The 23949-nt window shown below is 42.8% G+C and overlaps 1 protein-coding gene across 2 annotated transcripts in view; it reads right to left on the minus strand.

Moving 5' to 3' along the window:
• KLHL29 (kelch like family member 29) overlaps positions 1-23949 on the minus strand; it is a 390175-nt gene that overhangs the window by 281480 nt on the left and 84746 nt on the right. The gene's annotated exons all lie outside the window — the stretch shown is intronic.

Consider the following 23949-nt stretch of genomic DNA (forward strand, 5'->3'; position numbering starts at 1 on the left):
AAAAAAATGCTGAAAAAGGAGATCAGAAACTGCAGTCCTAATGTAATATTGCCTAAAGCTATTTGGAAGTTACAATTGTAACTAATCAATGAATGCAAACAACTTTCTCCTTAATAAGAATTACGAGCTCAGGAGAGCCAAAAATAATGTTCAGATATTTTATATCTGAGTTTTCACTTTAAAATGCCATTACCAAAAGTCAGCACCATACAGACCAGAGAAAAATCTTCACACAGTCTAACAACTTGATGAGCCTTTTAACAAATGACCAAGTCTACTGCTCACTAGAAATTAAATCTTCCTTTTAATGTTTGCCTTTTCTTGAAGCGGTAAAGATGAGACTGAAAATAACAACTGGGGGGGAGGGGGAAGCAAAGCAACATAGTATCTGGGAAAGATGAGGAAGAGAAAAACTACTGGATAGTCCCCTGCTTTTAATTCACATTATTTATAGACAGCAAGGGCCACTGGTAGTCTCACTAGTAAACAACAGCAGGTGGTTGAAACTGTACATCTACAATTTCATTCATTTTATTGACGATGAATAAATTCAGTGAATCAATGCCAATGTAATATAGTGTCTGCACAGAAATATGAAAAAAAAGTTTACAAAAAACAACTCTCAGGAATTACAAAGGGAAAATGCCATTATGACCATATCTGAGTCCATCTATACCACCTGGATTTAACTCCCTCTATATTTAAAGCCTTCCTGGTGGAGTTTTCTGCCTTGCAGCTGGTTTGGTTTTTTGGGTTTTGTTGTTTCGGTTTGGTTGTTTTTAAGCAATCACAACAATATATGTATTTCTGCCTGTATTTTTTGGTACAAGGATTAAACCCCCAGTGTTGCTGACTATTCCCTCCCTGCTTACTCACTGGTATGTCCTCATGACCTCCCCATCTCCCTCACACCCGAATTAGCAGCACCACGTTATCTGATAGGGAATCTCATGTTTCACTATTTAATGGGTTTGTGCTCATTATCCACTACAGCCACTTGCAGCCACAGTGCAAGTCCCTTCTGGAAGCACTCAGCCTCTCAACAGTGAATAAAAACCCTGCTCATCTGAAGCACCAATATGTGAGTAAGCAAGTAGTGCAAGTGGTGGCTGCCATCACAGCCATCATAGCTAAAGCATGTGAAGATGGTGGTTTAACAAATATAGGATGCCTTACTCTGCAAATATAGGATGACGATGCTCTGGTGGTTTCTAAAAATGATCTGAAGCTTAAAGCACTTGTTCTGAGCTGCAGGAGAAAAATAACCACTGAAGAGCCCCACTCCAGTGTAATTTTCTTGGTAGAGTTGGGGTTTTTTAATATGTATGTCTGTGTGTATGACACAAGTAAAACTAGAAGTAAATAGAAGTAGCTATTTACAGAGCCTAAAGTGGCTATTAAAAAGCAAGGCTCCTTTGTGTGGCTGTATCACTATATCTGTGAGAAGGAGACTCTGGAGTGGGTCTGACCACCATTCAGATCCCTCCTCAGCTCAGGGAAATCTGATTCAGAAGCTCAGGCAAGATTATAGATCTCGTCCATAACAGAAGATTATGCTCTGGAAGCAGCAAAATCCTTCATGGCAGGACACCATCTATCTGGAAGATGTTGAGCAAATGGATACTTCTCTTCCACATGAAAGAAAAAGGTGCTTCAGTGTATGTGAATAAACAGTATGAAAGTAAAGGTCAGGTTTGGAGTTTTAAGCTGTGAAGTCTTCCAGAGCACTGAAAAGGTTTCCTGGGACACCCAGAACAAACCATCTCATGCCCATCCCATCCCACTGGCTGTTAGCTGGGGTTAACCATGTGTGGTTTGGCAGAAGGCAGAGCACAAACAGAAAGCCTGGCACCAGGAGAACCTCACAAGGAACTGGCACAGCAGCACAGCTGCATATTCCCAGAGCTCTCACCTCTCTGCACTGCTGCCCACCAGGGAGAGGAGCAACCATGCCCTATCTTACTTCTGTACACACCAGCTTCTAGAAGAGTCTGGCATCATCCTCTCGTGAAAGTCACCACTGGAATGTGGCTTTTTTTTGTTTGTTTGTTTTTTATCCTGCCCTTCCCAGAGCTAATACCTAGAGACAGAAAATCAAGGTTTGCCTGCTCACAAACCTGACACTGCTCTACCCAGCAAGTGGGCACAGATATACTGGCTTTACACAGCTGGGGCAGAGAGCAGGGGCTACATCTGTTGGCTCTGCACAGTTCAAGCCATGCCTTTAACTTCTCTCTTGTGTAAATCTGGCAGTGAGAGCAGGTAGGGAAAAGCAGCAGCTCTGCTGAGCTCCCTGTGGCTGCAGGCCAGCAATCCTGCCTTGCACCACAAGGCGCAGTGACAGTGGGAACACTTCGACAAGGATGGAAACTAGTCTGGCTTGCACCAAGCAAACACTGGGCTTTCCCCTCATTCCTGTGCAGCAAGAGCCCTGTAAAAGCAGGCTCTGGGCACAGGCAAGCAAGCAGCAGGGAGCTTCAGGGCTGCACAGCTGTGCTGCAGCCATATGGCCACAGATCCCCAGCACAGAGCAGGCAGCAGGACCTGGGGGCACAGGGAGAATCAGCGTCTCACTGCAATTAGTCCCCAGCTCTCAGGATTTCAGGCCACTGGAACTGTCTGTGTCTGGTATTTCTGAGCTGCTCCTGAGCTGGCCCGAGGTCAGAAAGCACACAAGCTTCTTGGCTTGCAGCAACCAGCACAGACCAAGCACCAGCTCTGCACCACACCCATAGCAGTGACTTCCCAAAGCATCACTCAAATTGAGAGACCAAGGGAAAAAAAAAAAAAAACAAACACAAAAAAACCCCAACAAACAAACAAAAAACCCAAAACAAACAAACAAAAAAACCCCCAAAAAACTCACTCTTGGGTAGCCAGGTAGAAATACTGAAATACAGCCAGTACTGAGAAATCATTACGTGGCCCAAATATTGCAGCAGCTACTTTTTGAAAGCATAAATTAAAGAAATGAATAGGATTCTCAGTCCTTTCTTTCTCCCTTTTCCCTGTTTAAAAAGAAGCCCTGGGTCAGTGACCAGCACTGGCCACACAGAAACTCTAAATGCAGGGCATTTGGCTGCTCACAGAAAATGAACAGACGCATTTTTAAGAGAACAGTACCATTTTTTCATCAAACAGACCTGCTGAAGACCCAGATTTGCTGAACACTCTCCACTAGATCAGGATGCTCAAAGCTCCATCCAGCCTGTCCATGCACACTTTCCTCATAGCAATGGTACTGCCCTGGATCTGACACAGCCTCATGGGTCAGACATGCACAATGATGGGACTGCAAATAAGATCAACACAATCTCTGATAAGGGTTAATCAAATGTAAAAAGGTGTCAATTGCAAGACTTTTCCTATCTTTTACTCAAAGAAGCAAAATTCCAATGCAAATCCCCATTTGTGTGCTTTTCACACACATCATTGGTTGCACCCATGAGCTAGAGCTTCCTCTGGACAATGGGAAAATAGCTGGTGTCACCATGTGTCCCCAGTGGACACCCACTATCAGGGTCCTCGTTCTTGTGCATGGAAAACATGGCACGTGATGGTGAACAAAGTGTCAAGCCACTTCCACAACAGGCACTGTATGCAAGAGCTAGGAAATGCTACTAAATCCAACAAAATAGTGCCCAGGACAGCTTACTGTCCATTTCAGTCATGTGTCTGTTGGCAGCAGACTGGGGACTGTCAGTCAGACCAACCCTGACAGTGGAACTGTTTGCCTAGAATCCACAGCTTCTGGTGAAAAGCAATGTCCTGTAACTTGAACAACAACCCTTCCACTTGGAAAAAAAAAATTCAGGCATTTTCTATTTTATTCAAAATTCTGCCATATGCACATTACTTATTTATTGGTTTATTTATTTAGAAGGTATAGTATGTAGCTGGAAATTCTGTGACCTGTGTTCCCCTGCTAGAGAAACACCTATAACAGTCTCCCCTTGTGCTGTTCCTGGCTAAGCTGAAAGGCTGTAATTCATCCCTACTTTTGTTGACCTTTCTGCCACTTTCCTGGCTCTGATATTTTCCTCTCCCTTGTCTCGCTTCCCTTTCCAGGGCTGCTTTTTCAGCATCTTCTCAAAGAGAGAAGATAAACAGGGGAGGCTCTTCAGAGCCAGAATCCAGGGTGACTAGAGGGGACCAAGAGCAGATCACAGGCAGCCAGCACAGCTCATGCATGGGCTCACAGGCTCAGTGTTTCCAAATGATTAGAGAGGGGATGTTTGTAACCACAGCAATGGGGTATGGGATGGCTCATGCATATGCAGCTCCCAGTCTGTGTGCACAGGAGCCAGGTGTGTGCTTCAAATCACACTAAGAAGGACTTCATCTCAAGGACTCTCATTTTTTATTTCCCACTGTGCCTAACCCCAGCAGGGTGAGTGCTGACTTCTCATGTTTACAAGGAAAAAGAGACAACAGAAATACAAATGGCCACTTGTGGGATGCTTCAAAGCTACCAGACTCTGCTTTTATATGGAAAACACAAAAAAAGGATGACAGGTTGTAAGAGGACAGTAAGTGGAAGGTAGCAAAATCAGGAAATGGAAAGAAAAGGTAAAAAACCAAAGTCGGGAAAATGTGGTAGAGAGCAAAACATGAACTGCAGCTGGGTAGAATACCCCATGAATCTGTCAGACCAAGAATCTGAGAGAAGTTACTGGAAATCACTGAAAGTGCAGGGCTGCATGTGATGAAAAAGTAAAATTGTTGTTAAAAGTAGCTACTAAGAACATGAAAAGCAGGAAATCAGTGGGAGACCTGTGGTTTGTGCCTCATGGCTTCACAGCAACAGGGTAGCAGAGGAGGAAAAACAGGAAAATCCCACTTAGGAATGACTGTGAAGGGAAGTTATAATAAGCAAAAAGGAGAAAAAGAGCCTTGGATGGTTAAAGTCACAGAACATGCAGGAAGGAAACCTACATCATGGATCAGAGAAAGACATCAGAAAAGAAAGTGTGCTAAAGCACCAAGGTGCAAGAAAATGCCACTTTCAGAAAAGAGAAAATTCATTACAGTTTGAAGGTCAGGTCAAGGTCAAAGCACAAAACCAGAAATAAAAAAAAGGGGGAAAGAAATGGCATACAAAAATCAGCAGAAGCCATGAGGGTAAGTGCTGCCAATGGACAAAGAAAATAAGAAGGAAGAGGAACCAAGGATAGTGCTGAGGAGAAGGAGAAATGGGATGCTGAAGCAAGCAGCAGTAGGAGCTGCTGAACAGAACAAGAGCAGACAGACAGATTCTCACCAGCATCTGCAGGCAGCACAAACCTCAGCTTATGATGGAGAAACATTTCACTGTTCCAGAAGAGAGAATTTCTTCTGGTACCTGATATCATTTCTTCCCTTTCTGAATACAGAACAGATGCACTTTTAAATAGGATTTAAACCTAGCAGCAGCAAGTGTTAATATTTATATAACTAAGTGGCCTTAAGCCAATGGAAAAACTATACACTGAAAAGTGTGTGATTATCTGATATTTGATAAAGGTATTAGAGGTTACCAAGTTTTTAAAATGACTTTATGTCATTAAGTTATGATTCTTTCAAAAGCAATGAGGAGCAGGCACTAGCTGAGGGCAGCAATTAGAAAGGCCTTCTTTAAAGGTGTGAAAAAAATCCCAAGGTCCACCTTGCAGGACTGGCCGTGGTACTCACAGACCAACCAGCTCCAGGGGCAGCTGGCAAGTGCCCAGCAAAACCCAGCCACGCTCCTTGGAAGCTGGACAAGCAGCAAGCCTGCTGTTAGTCCTCCTACAACACTGCATTGCCCCAAATGCCTGCTGTACTGTCCAACCTTGGGGATCTGGATCTACAGCAAATTGCTACTGCAGCAATATGAGCTTGCACGTCTGTGAGAACAAGAGGAAAATATCAGTCTTCCCTAGCTTCTAGGAAAACAAAAAAGCTAAATCCAGCAAAGGAAAAGGAAGGATGAGGATGTAGATAGAACAATGAGAAAAATCTTGCCATAAAAGCTTTTCTGTTTCACTTTAAGATTATTTTTTTAAAATTTCTTAATAATAGATACGATTTAGATGAAAAAGCTCTCAACTTGCCTTTGGATATCCCCCTTCATCTTCTGCATAAACTTAAGCCCATCCATGCATACGCTCACCAAGATGTTTTGCAGGAGGAGATGTGTGAAGAGCTTTGCCTGGAGGGACCAGGTCTTCAGCTCCAAGCCAGATCCCCTGGCTCTGGCCTTGTGTTTCCCTGTCACAGCGCTCTGCTCTGCTAGCAGCTGAGAATAATGCACTAAAATCCTAATCTCTAAAGCACTGTGTGCCAGGGCTTCAGAGATCAGCATTTCAGTCAGTTTTACTTTGCTGCTGCCATTGCACACAAGAGAGTGACACAGCAGGGGAAAAGCAACACAATGTGCAGTGATGGAGAGGCACGCTCGGCTGGGAGGGGCGGGGGCAAGAGCATGGTAATGTAATATAAAGGCATAGGGAAAATAAAAGAAAGAAATGGGGGGGAATAGGACTATTGTGCATGAACAGGAACCTTAGGCCCTCTTTTTCCCAGCAGCCCTAACAGTAGGATGTCTCCAGCCTCAATAAATCCAGCGTTTTCTGAGCAAAGCCTTGAATGACCTGAAGGGTTTTTTCCTATCTCTTTCCTTGAAAATGGAAAGATTAGGAAATCTCTGCTACAACTCGTCTGTGCATGTGAGTATCTGTGAATATTTTAAGATTACTCCCTCCTGCCTCTACCATGTGCTTTAAATTTAAAAACAAAATGATACTGCAGAAGCTGGAAGAGCTGAAATCTGACCCAGGTACTATCAGGGTGCAGGCTATTCTGTCACCCAGACCTAGTCTGGCACAGTGCACACAGGGACACAAATACTCGACTGACCAAGCAGAACACTTCCAACTTCAAGGCACAATGGCCACAGCTAAGGGAAGCTTACCTCAAAGTAATAAATTCTATAACCAAACACTAAAATAGTCAGGAGAATCAAAAATAACTGGGCAATAATTTTAATATCACAGAGTTCATGGCATGTTAACTATTGAAACCTGCTTGGGGCAAAGCCTCATTTCCATCAATCAGAAGAGCAGTGTAATTTAAGAAAGTCTTTCATGCTATCAACTTTGACAGCATCTTAATGTCTTTGCTAAACCAGCATGGCCAATCCATGCCACCAAAATCTACTTCACGGTACCTATGTCAGGCTGGAGTACCGTTACATGGGATTAGTGCAACACACTGATAATGCTCTTTGGAATAAAAGCTGATTGAACTTTGTCCCTTAAGAGTGTTTAGACAGTCTAGTGGTCTGCTAACCCACATGGGCTTGTCCATGGTTCCTCCACTACAAACAGGCAGAGAGCATCTCTGAGCCTCTTCTGCAAACCCCTCCTCATCCTTACTTATCTGTCATGCATGTAAGAAAATGCTCATCATCCTCACCCCAGAAGCTGTTTTAGTCACTGATTTGGAAGTTGCTGTGTTAATTCTGTATCAGTTGATGTCCCTTTTGTAATCCTGCAGAAGGATATTACCTTTTATATCAGAGTGTTCTGACAGATATGCTCTTGCAGATTTAGTGTCTGTGGTTTAAAACATTATTGCTCTGGCCTTCTGCAAAGGTTACTGTTCTCAGATCAACAGTAGCCACACTGGATGCGTGTCTCTCCCCCAGCACACACAGCAACTGCTGGTAAAGGTGGATTTGAAATAACCGATCAAGTACAGAACAACAGCACTGAGATACCAGAAAGCAGCTGCTGCAAGCGCGGGAATTGTCACAGAGAGGCATGGTGAGAACATCTGAAAACTTCTACAGCAAGGTGCATCAAAAAACAGCTGCCAAGTGGGAAGTCAAAATTCCTAGGGGAAAGATATTTTATGGAGTTCCTACATCTCCCCGACTCTCTACTGTCTTGTTCCTATCCTTGTATACCATTGTATCATCCCTTGGTTTGAGCTGCAGCAACCACCTGTGGGTCATCCTGCAAAGTGGTGAACTAAAGCAAGTAGGAAAACAACCCCAGCACCCCTCCCGTCCTCCCTATGCTGAAGGATTATTTTTAGCCCAGACCAGTTGATAATCTGTTTCACGGCATGTCTCAAACTCCAGCATCAGAACCACTGAACAGGCAGCCTGAAAAGGCTGCAGGGAAGAAAATACACAGAAAAAGGGTGAAGTCTTTAAACCACTGCTGCTCCTGGGGCTTTCAGACTGCAAAGTCAGGGTACTTGACTGCTACCTCTAAACTGCCAAATAATCCATAATTCAATAATAATCTAAGCAATCCATTCCAGAACTCCCAAATTTCCTCAGCCCCTGGTGCTTTTCCTTCCATGTAAATGTTTTTGAGATCAAGACTACAAGACTACTCCAGTGGTGGAGACAGTAAGCCCAGACTGGGATGACTTTATAGGGAAAGAATTAGCCAGCAGTCTAACGCTGCTGGAGATGGATTTACATCTGAAAGCGTCTCACACATGGTATAAATGTCACTCCTTCCTTGCTGCCCCCATTTCTCCCAAAGTCACTGGAAAACAAAAAACCCACAAAAAATTTTTGGAGAGAGAAAGCTAAAAGTGGAATCAAACCAAACCCAAAGTAAATAAAAATGTTTTACCTGGCTCCCCTGGGCACGCAACAGCAGGCCTGGCAATAATGAGAGTGAGGAATGAAATTTTAAAATGAATGCAAGAGAGAGAAACTGCAGAGAAAATTGAGACAGAGTTTCAGTGTTATTTATCCCAGACAAAGCATACATGCTCAGCTCTGAGCAATCCATGGCACAGGAACAGCTCCAGGATGGAACTCCAACACAACTAATCTTCCTATTCTATTCCCTTCTGTGCTTTTGAGAAGGAAAGAGGAGAGAAAGCAATTTAGTGTAGTGATGCAACTTGTTTACTTCTCTGTACCTGCTCAGCTGTATTGCCTGAAATATACTCTGGGAGGTGCAAAGGGAAGAAAAGAGAAAGGGAAGGAAGGAGAGAGGCAATTACAGGAATAGAAAGAAGAGCAAACTGTAGGACAGGCCTCCAATTTTGCCCCTGCCCTGCAGTCCATGCAAGTAACATTCATATGGCCACCAGCATGCCAGCAGAACTACTTGGGTTAGTTATCCAAGCCTTGCTGTGCTTGAACCGTTTAAGCTCTGGCTCATTTGGGCCTGATGGAAATGCCCAGGCGAGCAGCTCAGAGGGCAGCTCCCATGGGAATGGCCTGATCTGCCACCCCTCCACCCCGCGGCTCCTCCTGCTGGGACACGCTCAGGCCTTGGGAATTCAGCTCAGGGAGCACTGGGGCATCCTCAGCCTTTGCCATGGGGAACACAGAGGGGGCTGTAGGTCACTTCTGCTCCCTGTTCAGGTCCCAGTGACTGCAGAGGCAAGAAGGATATGCAGAATATGGATACGGGGGATGTTTATTAGCAAACGCTCTGTCATTTCTCCCATCATTCTCAGCTTGTCCCTAATAAAAACTAAATGTTATTAGAAAGGCAGAGGTGGTCTCTTAGGTGAAGAAAACAATAAAACCTACCAAATCACCAACTTCTGATCGCTTTGGAAGCCCCTCATTAGACCTGATATACCAACATTTACATGACAGAACCCTTTTTATTAGAGGCAAACCATTCTTAAAATGTATTAACAACCTACATATCCAATAGGTCTTTGTAGTTTGCCTAACACTTCAGAATGTGTTAAAATCACACATAAAAGTTAAAGTAGCCTAACATTCAGGAAATAAGAGTCCTTTAAAGGTTTAATTCAACCACTAATAGATTTTTTCCCAAGTTAGAAAACATTTATATATTGCTGATTTACTGCAGGTGTGGTAACTGAGTTTGGCTTTACACATACCAGCTGCAAGCAAATCAAGGAAAAGGCTTCATAAATCAGTTTAAGGCACTGTAGGCTTCACGGTGCTTGGACTGGGACAGAATTTCCCCACACAAGCACACAAAACAAATGGGAGTTTATAATTTTCTCTGTCATAGCTCATAACTTCTAAAGGTTAGAAATCAAAGCACCACACAGTGTAATTTTATACAACTGAATGGGATGGACATAAGGCATCCCAGAAGATGATTTATATCATCCCCTCTTCACAGAACAAAAGAATGAAAAATGCAATGGTGACAAAGGCATTGCCTAATCATGTTACTTGGTAAATACCTTCTCTTGAAATTTCTCTGGACACATCAAGATTTTTAACTTTCTCTTTGTTTTAGAGACTGTTCTCCAGCAACTACTCCACCTTTTTAATTGCATCTTCCAATGCACACTATATTTTGCAGGGGTTTTTTTTCAACAAGTTACACTAGCTCAGAGTCAGATACTGTAAGACAAAAAGCCACAGTGAATGCCACAGTGAAAGCCACAGTATCCAAGAAATATGAGGTGGCAGAGATCCAGTACGCCCAGCACTCAAGGTGAAAGAACAGCATGGAAAAAGATTCACAAATTAATTGTCAATTACAGAAGACTGCCGGAGTGAACACTAGATACATGCATGGGATAATTTAGTCAGGCACCTGCACAACTGAGCTGTGGATAGTGTTGAAGCAATTACTCAATTTTTTAAAAGAATGAGATATCATAATCAGAAAATGACATAAAGGAAAAGGAGCAAGTTTAATTTTTTTCCAAACACATAAAATCAGTGCAGTTAAGCATCAAGGACCCAAGTGGATGATGGTCCTCTGGAAGAAGGGGAGGTCAGAGTACCTGACTGAAGGAAGCTGCCTGTAAGGAAATGAAATTAATTGCTCATACAGTTTTTCCACAGCATGCAGGCAAACCAGAAGATGTTGCTGTACCCAACAGCTCCAATACGGGCATCCTGTGGCAGCAGGTGGAAAGCACTGAAGTCTCATTTCCCATATTGTGTCACAGAGAAGTCACCAGGTGGTGAGGGCTTCCACCTCCTCTGCCGCACGTGTGGCTCTGACAAGGAGCCTGGGTATGTTCCACAGCCAGCCAGCTTCACAGCCGTGTCATTCCTGGACATGCTGCACAAACTTCAGATCCTTCATGAACATACATAAGTGAACCATTTCTTGGCCTCAGGGATGACACAGATTCAGATTCACTTCTGGATCTGTGTTCTTCACATGGCTCCTTGGTCCTGGCTCCCGTTGGCATCGCACAGGGGTGGAGGAAGAACTAGAGAGATTAGAGGCAGGAGAGCAGCTGCTCCTCCTGGCTCTTTGAATACAGGGAAAATAGCTTTTGCCCAATGCATGGGGAGTGGTATCAAGTTACCAAGCCAAGAACAGAAGGGCTACATCAAAAAGGAAACAGGAACAAGAACTTCCCCTTTCAAAGTAAAACAGTCTTGCTTTTTTAGAGCAAAATCTTTGCCTACAAAGCTCTCACAAACACCTCATGGGAGGTTTAGACGATTTTCAAGGGCTGAAAGTAAAACAGTCCTGGAGTTAGAGCGGTAACCTGGATCCGAGGAGACCCACTTCAGTTCTTTGCTCTGCCAAGCGTTCTTGCATGACCTTAGGCGAAAACACTGAAGCTGTAGTTAGCGGATACCTTGGCTTCAAAGGCAAAGTCAGCCTAAGAAGTTCTTGCCTGCCCCCGCCTGTCATTTGCTGCCTCCACACTTGTGCTGCCCCAAGAGCCCACAGACACTATCCTGTAAACCAAATTACTGAACGGGATGATGTTAAAAGCAAGTTTTGGTTGTCATTTACAGGCAGAAGGGTTTTGCATTGAACTGATTAAAGGATCCACAATTGATAAGCTACAGCAGCTGAAGAGGTGAAGCTGGGGAAGCCCATCCATGATGGCACAAGGGCTGGAATAAGCAGAAGGAAGGCTGCAAAGACAAGGTGCTGTTCAAGACTGGTGAAAGAACCTTCTTAGCACTGTCAGATGCGTTTGGACAGCGTCAGCCACTGGTGTTTGTGATGAATGTGGCTCCCTCTCTCCAGCTGCCTCTCCAGCCCTCTTGGCAGGGATGCCTGCCCTCCTACCAAGGGCAGCAGAAGGAAAGATACATCAACACTTCACCTGCTGCTGTCTGGAGGAAGAAACAGCCAGGAATTTGCTGAAACCAGCACCAGCACTGGATGCAATGCACTGTTTAACCTCCTCCCTAAGCCCTGGATTCCCAGGCATCACCTAGCTGGGGATGGAAACACCCTTCACGTGCCCAGTCTGTTAGAGGGGATAAATAGAGTCAAGGTGCTGAGACACCCCAGGTAAATGGGGGTCATGGGGATACCAACAACAGAAAGCAGCAGCCAGGCTCATTTTGATAAGCTCCCATTTTAGAAGCTGACATGCAAATCTCTACTTACCCTACATAATATGAACATTCTCTTACAAACCCAGCTCCTGATTAACTCAGTACATCACTTGCCAGCACTCTCTGAATGAGCCTGTGAGCCCAATTAGCAGCAGATGCAGCACTAACACTCCTCACCTGCTGTGCTTACCAGTCTTCAGATCAGGAAGGGAAGGGAATATATCAAAGACTTGCGAAGGGAAGGAAGCTTAGGAAAGGCTCAGAAAGGATGAGGGAAATAGATGTCTGCAACAGTTCCTCAGGCAAGGAAGCAGAGCCCTATACAAAAGGGAAAACATATGGGCCAAGGGAAAACACTGCTGCAGATCATGAAAAATATCCAAAGGGCTGCTGGAGCATCCCAGGGACGTGGTGCAGAGTGTAGCCAGGAGTGCTGCTGGGGCTCGGGGGACCTTTGCCTTGCCTGAACCCCGGGGAGCTCTGCCACATGCAGAGCTTCTCTCCACAGGCTCCGGTACATCAGCACAGGAACCTAAGTCATCCTACATTTTCCATGAGTTTTCCTTCACCTGTCTTTTAGTTTTTTTAGTGCCCCAAAGAATAAGGAAGGAGCCTCTCATGCCTACAGCTGCAATATTATTACAACCCAGACAGAAGCCACTTAACTGAAGTTTTGTGAACTCCCGAACTCCACAGCTGCATCTGAGCTTCATTTCTGAGCATCTCTACCAGTGAACTGACTGCTCTTACCCACCAAAGCATCTGTCAGCTTTTGTACCTCAACTGCTGGCACTGGTTTTGTAACAATAGGAAAAAAAGAACATCACATGCCAGTTTGGATTTTTGGTCAGAGGAGTAGAGAGGCTGCCTTTGGGAAAGGTCCAAAAAATAAGGTTCGAGTAGATGGATGTGAATGCCTGAAGCTTTGACATGTTGGGGGAAATGGATTTAGTGCTACATTTAATGCTATGGTTTTCTAGCAACCAGCAGAAGGCAGCCACATACTCAAGGCAAGAAGCCTAAATCTCTCCAATGTGTTGGGTAAGAAGAGCCCGGGCATGACACGTAAACCATCTGCCCCAATTTATCAGCAACTTCTACATGTCCATCTTTTCTAAACCTCAGCTGTTCCAGCAGTAAAAGGAAAATGGATTTCCTTTTTTTTTTTTTTTTAATAGTAAACATTTCTTTTACATATATAGCCCATATTTGGTGAACCTTTCTTGCTGTTATCCTCAAGACAGCTGTGGCTGTAGGACATAGATATAACAGAAATACTTTGAAAGAACAGTCCTATTCAGTTTTAGTCAAACAGCCCATCTAAGGATCCTACACTTGTACAATTTTACTGCTCTCTAGATATTAAACTAGTGGCCTCCAGTGACTGCTGACCAGCTCCTAAGGGCTGCCCACATGTCACCCACTGGTTTGACAGCAGTCTCAGTGGAGAGGCATCACCCAGTCCGAGGAAACTGGACTGTGCAACACAGAAGAACTTCCTGCAGGTACTGACAGCAATTTCCACAGAAAGTTTTCTGGTTTCCAAAATATACCACAAACGGACAATGTTTCCAAGGAATGCTCCCAACAGAAACACAGTGAAGGAGATGGTTTTGTTTTCTATGGATGCATACCCATTTCTATCTTTGAAATGGGAATGATGGTGCATTTTCAGAGAGAGAAAGTAATGTCTCTGTCACTGTGCTTTACAACTGTATTTGCTTTTAGACATTTATTACCCATCTTCAGCATGTGAAACTACTGCTACAGGTTGGCAAAGAAAGCTGTCAGAGATGACCATGCCACCACGGTGAGACACTCTAAACCACATCTGAATTTCACCCTGGCAGGTCTGGTACACAGATCAGAGGTAGGAACACAGATGTAAAAGAGCATAAGCAAACAAACAGTGAAAGAGATTTTTTTTGGCCAATACAAAGACATTTTAAAATTACTTTTTTTAATCTAGACTTTCAAAGCAGAAAGAAGAATGAAATTCATGCAAGAATTCTAATTTAAATTGAAAGGTGAAAAGAAAAACCTGTCCTTAATACTGAAAATAAAGGAGAAGAGCTGATGCAGTATCCTGCTCTTTACTCTAGTTTCTCTAGAGTACAAGTAACAATGCACAGCAGGTCCAGCTCAAGGTCTATCATGGGATCTCCCAGCTGTTCCAGGAGCCTCAAGAGTTGGCATGTCCATGAGGGCTCCTCCTCTTGGCAGAGGGCAGTGGTGTAGTTTGGTTTTAAGTCTTTATGTTCTTCTAAATTATTGGGATAAGTTTAGCAGCTAGTAGCATGGAAGAAGGGACAGAGAGTGGACACCTGCAGGCAAGTCTGAACTGCATGTGTAAGACAGCTGCTGCCTGTTCTTGTACAGTACTCATGTGATCTTACATTTCTTGGCATACCTGTCATGACCTGAAAAGTCTGACATTTTTAAAATCCCCTTGACCAACTACCATTTCATTTTTATGGCACCAGAACATGCACAAGCATCTGTGAAATGAATTCCACCCAGCTGAGCAGATAATATCATTGTTCCATGCCTCCAACCTAGACCATTAGCTTTAGCTGCAATTTTGAAAGACTTAAGTAGGCTAGCTTGATGAAGCTTGATGAGAGCCCAAACCAACCTGCTCCTCTTGCTCTTGGACATGCTGGTACATTTTTCTTGACCCAGCATCATGATCACATGATTCAATATAATGTGTGTTACTACCAGGCATGCGTAAGTCTAAGGGACAAATACTGGAAGAATGAATTTCAAAGATCTGATATTCAGATTGTGCCATTCCTACAGGCACATTCTGTAAGACAGTGAGAATTTAGGTTAAGGTCCAGACTTAGGACTAATTTAGATTAGTCTCCTCATTTTAAGACAAGCTGTCACAACAGTCCAGACTTGTAATATACAAACTATTCTGAGTTCAAAGGAATTTGGGTCATGAAATTCTGAGGAGCAATATTTTCTTTCAAAGGGCCTACCCTCCATTGTTTTTGATTTAAAAGCAGAGAAATGCTTTCAGTGTGTTCCTAAAATGGTCCTTTCAGACGTGATCCTCCCCTGCCCTGCTTTTGTGGAGGGTAAAGGTGTAGCCCTTGCGGCTATCCAGCACTCACCACCACCAAGGTTAGATCCTACCTGGTCAAATGCCTGTATCCTGACCTTCCCAGTACAGATGGAGCCTTAACAGACAAAAACTACAGAACAACTCCCTCTTTTGGTGAGTAACTTCATTCCTCATCTCACAGGGATTGCAACATGCAGTTTTACCCCTACCCCTAAAACCATCTCTCCTGGACAACAGTGGGCAGTTCTCACTGAGCCAACATCTCAAATTCTTAAGGATTCACTTCATTGTGTCTGGATGAACATGGATGGGTTCCAGTGGAACATGTCCCTGGCATGGCATGAGGGGGCTGGAACTAGAGGATCTTTAAGGCTCCTTTCAATCCAAACCATTCAATGACTTTATGACTGAGGCAGCTGGCAGAAATGTCACAACCACGAGCCTTGGCCAGCACCACCAGTACAAAAACAGGGCAGCAGTAAGGCTCATCTAATATCAAATTAAACTCTGGTCATGGTGGATCACACTTCTCTGTTCTTGACTGTTGTGACTGCCAGGAGGACTGGGTTGTTGACTGCTCTGTTAGCATGAAATGTGACACTATTGGAGAAAATCAAAATATGAAAATATTATATTCATATTTTTCTATCCCCACAAAAAAGTTAATATATTATAAACTGTAAATAAAAAATAAAGACACAAAGCCAAGCACACCCAAAAATATACAGCTGAATATATCTGAGCTGAGACTTTATAGCTGCAACTTGGGATTTTATACATAACTTGGGCTTTTCTGTTCTTCATTCCTCATGTGGGAAATAAAAAAAAAAAAAAAGAATGAGTTCTAAAGTGGACTGCTAGAACATGGAAAAAAATGAACGGTATGATCCATTTGCACTTGGCTTGTTAATTGTTGTTTTTTTTAATCACAGAGGGAAAAAGACCCAATTACTGTTCTGAAATGAAAGATTCACTCTGGATAGTCAATGACACTTGTCAGACTGCACTTTATAGCTTTTCTTCATGACCACCAGCACAATAAGCACCCACTGTTTGACTTTCAGTGAAAACATTTTGAAACATTAAGTACATGGAAACATTCTACACAGAGTATGTTCCTGATAGTTCCTAAATGTCCTCCAATGTTATTCAAAGCAAAATATTTGTTCCAAGAGATGTAAAAAAGGGGAAAATTTGATGTGATGCTACTTCAGATTAAAACCAAGCAATTTCATTTTATGTTTTATATGCTCTCCAGTCCCACTAAGTATAATTATAGACTTCTGTCTACTTACAAATCTCTCTGTACAATGGAAAAAGCAATAAACACAGGTTCTGCCAGCAATCAGATAACACTTATCGTAAACAATAGCTTTTACGATCTATTTGAAATGGGTTCAGCTGCTACAACTTAAGATTTGGTTATTTTTGTTTTCTTGTTGGATTTGCAGCAGGTGGTAAGGACATGATAGAAGTGTTTAGTCACAAGAGATTTCAAAAAGGGAATAGTATTGCATTGCATATGAAATATGACAGAGATTTATTTTACAAAATCAGTTTTTCATCTCCCAGGGGCCTCTAACTAGTTTGTAGAGGCTACTTCTGAAACTTTGTTCTTCTTGGCTCTCAGCTCTGCCAGCACCACATACAGCCTGATGCCACACAAAGGGTGACCCACATTCAGAAGTGACTCCTTATCAGTTCTGTGTGCCAGTTTCCCAGGCAAGTAGGAAATCGTACAATGCCCTGAAGTAAACATTTGCTGATAGAGGCCCAGCAAAGATGGATCAAATTTCCTGTAATTTGGAGAAGTGTGATTTATTGTAGCTCTGGAAAGCTGGGAAAGAGCCCTCAGAAGTCTGCATGTCCTGCTCTGAGGGGATACTGCCCCATGAAAACGCTACATGTCATGACCGTGTGAGGGTAATATCACAACAGCGATCCCAGCAGAGATCAGTCAACAAGACAGGGACATATCTGCAAAGAGCACACAGAACCTCAAAGGCTGGGTAGGACAGGGTAGTCCCCTACGTGGATCTTACCTCTTCAGAGATGCAATGGTTCCACCTTGCACCCCACAGATGTGTTCTCCTACTCATCTCCCCATTTCCAGCAGCCCCAAAAATGTCCCACGTGGGACACAAAAATGCTTTACACACTCTCCAAAAGAAAAACTGCTTTCTATCCCATTTTCTCAGTCTCAGGGAGAGCAGATCCAATAGGTCCATTGACAACTTCCATGAAGAGAAGGGATGTTAGCACCAATATCAGTGGTCAAGGATTCAACACTGATGGAGCCACAAAAAATTACTGCAATCTCTCTCTCCCTCCAAATACTTTGAGTTGCAAGATACTTACGGTTTGTACTTTGTTTATTTTGCTAAAGCAGATTAGCAAGAAAATGGAAAGCTAACAGAACATTAAGGTCAAGAATTTAAATAAAGTAGTTAGGAAAAACAAGGCTGTAATTCTCCTAACCACTCTATGTCAACCATCTTGCACATATTCAGAAATTAGTGCTGTTGTAGAGGCTGGGGAATTTATGCTGCAGTATACTTGTAACAGGAGAGTCACATTTATTGCAGGAACTTTTAATTTCCTAACTTGTACATTAAATTCCCAATAAAGCTTCATACTGTCTTTTGGTTGTGGTGTTTTGGGGTTTTTTTTTATTTTAAACAAACTGTTATGTCCCATGCTTTTAAAATAAATGAATGAAACAGTATTTGAATACTGAAATAAATGCAGATAACTTTTGCCAATTTTTATGTACAATTTACAGACTAAATGTATCAATCCACCTCACATCTATACCTTTCAAATCAATTACTGAAATAACCAGAGTTAGCGTGCAGAATCCAACAGCACATGTAATTGGAGCCTTGCATATTAACACTTAGAGAAGCCTTATGGATGTGTGACTAGAACCTCAACAACTTCCAGAATTACTTCAGGCAGCTCAAAAAGACACAACACATTTAAGGTTCAGGGTGGGAGAAGGGGACTTGGAAATCCAAAAAGCCCCACCCAGAGAGAACTGGTTCATGTTGTGTTAGCCTTCCTCCCCACCCTTCCCAAAACCCCTCCTCAGAATCATGACTAATACAGTTTCATTTGACAATTTTTTTCTGTAACTGAGTTAATAAAATCTGTGGGCCAAGAACACAGCAGCAGCTGCCCCAGCCAAGATGCCACCTACGCCTGCTTGAGAAGCACTTGGTGCCTTTAGTGACCACAGCTTTGAGTTTTTCCCACCCAATTTGAACATTTATGCTTTTTTCATTATATACTTAGCAAGGCATTTCTACCCTGATTAGAAGTTTTTGAGCCTCCTACAAAGGGCCAGCAAAATTTAGTTTAAAATGCTCTTTTTCTAACAACTCAGTGAGCAGGCTTTCTTCAGTAAGACATCAAATGCAAATATCTAGCACAAACTGTTTCACCCTAATTCATATGGGTAAAGGGAGAGAAAGCCCTACAGTTCCCCCCATCCATGTCTGCCTTCAGGTCAGCATCTCTGCCAGTACAGAATCCTCACTCCCACACACTCCTTTCTTAAGTTCACATTTGCTTCAGGGAGGAAAAGATGCATTAAAAGAGGGATCCAGGACAAACAAAAGACCTCAGAGCTGACATAACCCAGCAAGTATCTCCAAAGCGTTGTCCTTCCAAAACTAGGACTAAGGTACAAAACTATTTAAAAGCTATTTTTCTTCAGCCCAAATTTGCAAGCTAGTCCAAAGAGCAAGAGAACAATGACACTCTCATCTCCTGCAAGAACTTATTTCAGAAATGGAGGTTAGCAAGTGACAAACATTTCTATTTTGCAGCCTCGAGGTGCAGAGCAGATCCCAAATACCATTTAACATTGTTCATAGTTCAGCCCAGTTTCAAGAGAGGCTCTACCTTTGAAATGACTGCTACAACTCATCCTACTTTCCCAGACCGAGGTTTAAAAATCCCAAAATAGCTGTAGCGAATGTGCTTGGTACAGACGTGGGGAAGGGCAATCTGGGTCGTCTTCTCCTCCCAGAACAATGCTGAAGTCTGGCCAGACTCCAGGAATGCACATTTCCCTGCAGATGGCTACAGCAACATTTAACAGTAGGAACCATAAAAGACTTCCACTTCTAATTATGTATATTATGATTTTATTTTTTTTAAGGGGGTGGGCTTCTCCCCTCTACCCTTTTTTTTTTTTTTAATCCTATTTAATGGTAGTCACCACATGCTCAGATTTCCCCTTTTAGAATTTATTTAGCTTTAAGATACCTCAGGCCAAACAAACTTTATCTGTTCACTATATTAAAGTCCGGTACACTTCAGGGCAGACAGAACACTGCCACAGTACTATGTAAATCAAATCCTCATGCTAAGGAAAACAGCAATGCAATGCAATGAGTGCCAGTCCACAGTCATTCAGCTTCAAGTGTCACTCCCACGTTTATCATATGAATAGATGAAGATTCCCTCAAAGCAACAGAATCTTAATTCTCTCCCCAGATTCAAATGTATGCATTCAGGAAACACTTCAAACATCAATATCTTTTCCTCCTAAGGCACACTTCTTGTCTGTAATTAGTTTCCATTGGTCAAGTGGGTTTGCTTCTATATACTGGGCTATAGGAATGTTTTAAGTGATGCTTTATGATTCATTCTACACTAATACGATTTTTTTTTACCCAGAGTAAGAAGAAATGGAGAGAAAAAGGAGAGAAGTGAAAAAAAAGATCGCCTGCAATCATATTGTTACACTGTGTGCAGTTTATGGCTGGCTCACATCCAGTTTGTGGTTGTGATAAGAAATGTGTAATCCTATTATACGGAGTGGAGTCAGAATGTACAAATAGGTCCTGGAAATAGGAACTTCTCCTGTAAGATTATTCTTCTCCATAATAGTTCTGCAAGTAGGTCTAGACGGGAGCTCTTCGCTCTTCTCCCCACTGCTTAATGGAAAGCTAACTGTCAAAACAATTCTCAGCACAGGAGCTTAGATCTTTGCACAAGACAAAAAGAAGTGGTTCTGGTCATTTGTGTCCAACATCAGCGTTAATTAGAGCAAGGGCTTCGAGCCCTCACAGGCTGGCACGCCAGGAGTGGATCCCATCACATCAAGGGAGCCCAGCTTGCTCCAACACTGCCACATTCTCTGAAGTTGCCAAATCCTGCACATTCTGCAGTTTTAAAGAAACATTAACTGCTTATCAGTGACAAAAGCTGGTTCTCATGGCATTTTGCATTGCAGCTCCCTTAAAAAGACAGACAGAAACCATTCCCCAGGCAGAGGGCTATTGGGCTGCTAGAAATATGCTCTTGCACTGGAAGTAGGAAACCAAGTACCACCTGTGCAAGTCAGGATCCCCCTGGAGTTAAATTCCTGAATAATTCCAGCCCGATTATCTATTTTTCTAATTTCCTTTGTATGACAATATTGCATTACTGTGGTTATGATTCAAAAAGGGGGTTATGCATTCCCAGGGTGCCCCACAGGCGTAAGTGCTTTTGACGTAGGTCAGATAAATTAAAATACAGGACAGTGCTCTCCTCAAAGACTCTCTTCACAAGGACCCTTGCAGCAGGGAGGTGATGATATCCATGCCAGAAACAGCTGTGACCCCTAGGGCACCAGGTCAGTGATTAACCTTACTCCTGTCTGACCAAAAAATACATTCACAGAAATAAGGGCTTTTGAAGTGCAAAACATTAAGAAAGAAGGGTTTTTCCTAGAAAAATGAATAAATACAACAACCCCCCTCCAAGTATGTCATGAAGGAGTAAAGGACAAGTGATAGAACAAAAGGTCTCAAGCTGCACTAGGAGAGGTTTGGATTGGATATTAGGAGAAAACTCTTCACTGAAAGGGTGTCAAGCATTGGAACAGGCTGTCCAGGGAAGTGATAGAATCACAATCCCTGGAAGCATTCAATAAACATCTAGATGTGGCATTTAGGGACACAGGTCAGTGATGAACATGGCTGTGCTGGATTAATGGTTTGGACTCAGTGATCTCAGAGGTCTTTTCCAACCTCAGCAATTTTATGACATGGTCATAGGGTTGCAAGGTAAATACAAGCACCATAAATCAGCTGAAGCAGCAGCGGGGTACATCAGCTTATTATGAACCCCATCAGACTGTGGGTAGAATAGTACAAGCTTCTAAACAAGCTGGTTTGGAGCATTTGAAGATACCAAGCTAGACTGGGTGTATTTGCAGGACACTGCAATTCCCTCTGTGACTGCAACATCAACCTACTCAGTAAGTACCAACAAAATGCCTTTAGCATCCTGTTTTCCAACTTGCTGAAGCAGCAGTGCTCACAGGTAGAAAATATAATTCTCTTCTGGGAAAAAAGGGAATCTGAGATGAGAAAGAAAATACATAGTAGTATGAAAATCAAGATAATACTCTACAGTTACAGGCATAAAGGACAGTACCTAAATGGTGTCCTAGGTCAGGGGAGCACACATCCATTTCCCTGAAGGATGCAGGAGGATATATGTGTAAACCAGAATTTAGGCATTTTAAATAAGCATGGTATATTTATTTTTTAACCTTAAATAGTACTCTCCCAATAAGATCACTAAATTCTGGATTTTCTCAGCCACTCCATGAACAAAGCATTAGGCCATGCAGACACAGGGCAGCTTCAGGTTGGACTGGATATCAGGGGCCTGCCAACCTCAGTGGTTCTGTCAATCTCTGATAACTAAATAATATTTATTCCTTGGAAAATAAAGGTTGAATGTCACAAATTCTAAGTGTAAAATAACAGTGAAGGAATCAGATTTAAACTGTTGAGTTAAAGGGAACAATAATGCTATGTTGAAACCCAATTAGCAAAGAAGCTCACCCAGATGTCATTAAAGTGCCTTTTGCACCAAACTACCTTCACCTGATCTGACAAATGGCAAATTACCTGATGTAGCTGGACTCTGTTGCACATTAATTAGAAGAAAACAGCAGAAGAAAGAGATGGAAGGGAACTGTACAAAAGCTGCATAATTTTCCTATTAAAATGAAGCTAGTGTATTAATATGAACCTAGCAGTCTGCAAAATCCTTCAGTAAAAGGAAAGTGATGAGTAGTTCAAAGTAGTGAAAGACAACAAAAAAAATTAGAAATCAGCCTGTTAAAAAAGATCGCGAGACTTATTAAAAGTGAAATATGGATTCTTTATTTCTTCTGTGATTTTTAGGGTGTTGTTTCATTTCTTCTAGCTTCTCCTCACCACCCTTAGAGCTGGCACTGCAGAAAGCAGCAGCAGACACTGATGCATGCTCACAAAGACACAAATCCTCAGCCATTATTCAGCAAACAAAAGCAATGTCTTAGCTGCCCTGTGTGGTAGGGCAGGGCACCTAACCAAAACAGCCTTTAAGAAAAAAAGAGGAAATCATAATCATCTCCTGAGGGTCACTCAGGGTTTCCTGAAGGCACACATGGCTATTTGTTAATCCATGTGCCACTGTGGGGACAGCTGAGGAAGCCCAGCAGGGTGACTGGCAGGTCTGGAGGCAGGGACCAGCTGACTCAAGTGGTCAAGGCCCAGTGTGAGGGCAGGGCAGCAGGGTGGCACTGCCCTTCTTGACACTCAGCACTGGGCACCTGCTGTGGGAGTCACACACAGCCCAAGGTGTGGGGGAAAACAATGGCACTGCAGCTCAAAATGTCATGACCACCACCCCCAAGTGTTTCAGACTCAAGCTGTCCTCTCTATATCCATGCAACACCATCTCCAGTGCACATCCCTGGCACTGCCATGCACGTGGCATTTAATAAAGGTGTGCTGTTTGCAGCTAAGGCAGGTCCCCTAGCTCCCTTGTACATTCTCCTTTCAATAATGACCTCCTGGAGACCATCATGTAGCATCAAGAGGCACTGTCATGATGACAGAGAACAAGCTGTCACCTGGGAGGTAAATACAGTCATATTTTTGGATGGAAACCACTGTACTTTGCAGATGTGCTTTCTCTGAAACACTTCTATCCTTGCTTTGGATGTGTAAGGATGATTAAGAGTCATCCACTGACTTCTGTTTTCTGTGCTGAAATTACATTGCTGTTTTTTAATATCTGGCTGAAGTGTAACTGACATCGTTATCAAAACAGAGCTATAGAGAAAATGGAATCCACCCTTTTGCAAAATCCTTCAGTGAGGATAAATCACATTGCCTCCATGGTTTTTACACATCAAAATGTACACAGTCAGAAATAAACCAGCAGCTGGGGCTCCAGCGTAATGCACTCACAAAGAAAGATCCTTCCACATCTTCTCCACCATTTCCTGACAAACAGGCAGGCAGGTAACTGGGAAATTTTGTCTGAAAAGGCTGCTTAGGCTGTGCAAGAACAAACACTCTCCTTGTACAAGCATACAACATCACAATACCCCTTTTCCATGTATGTTGGAATGGAAAAGACCATTTACTTAATTCTTAGTCCATATAGAAGACTAGAAAAAATAAAGATGTTTGCATAATTACAGGTCATTCAACAAGCCATGTTACATCAGGAATGCCTAAGGAAAGGCAAAAAGGAATTGCATGCTTTAAAGACAATATACATGATTTTTCCCTCTTCTTCCATTTGGTCCCCATTTCACTGTATATTCTATAAGCATGTA

This window comes from Agelaius tricolor, unplaced genomic scaffold, assembly GCF_023055355.1.
Source record: "Agelaius tricolor isolate 1412-34295 unplaced genomic scaffold, bAgeTri1.0.p SCAF_1, whole genome shotgun sequence".
Lineage (NCBI taxonomy): Eukaryota > Metazoa > Chordata > Aves > Passeriformes > Icteridae > Agelaius > Agelaius tricolor.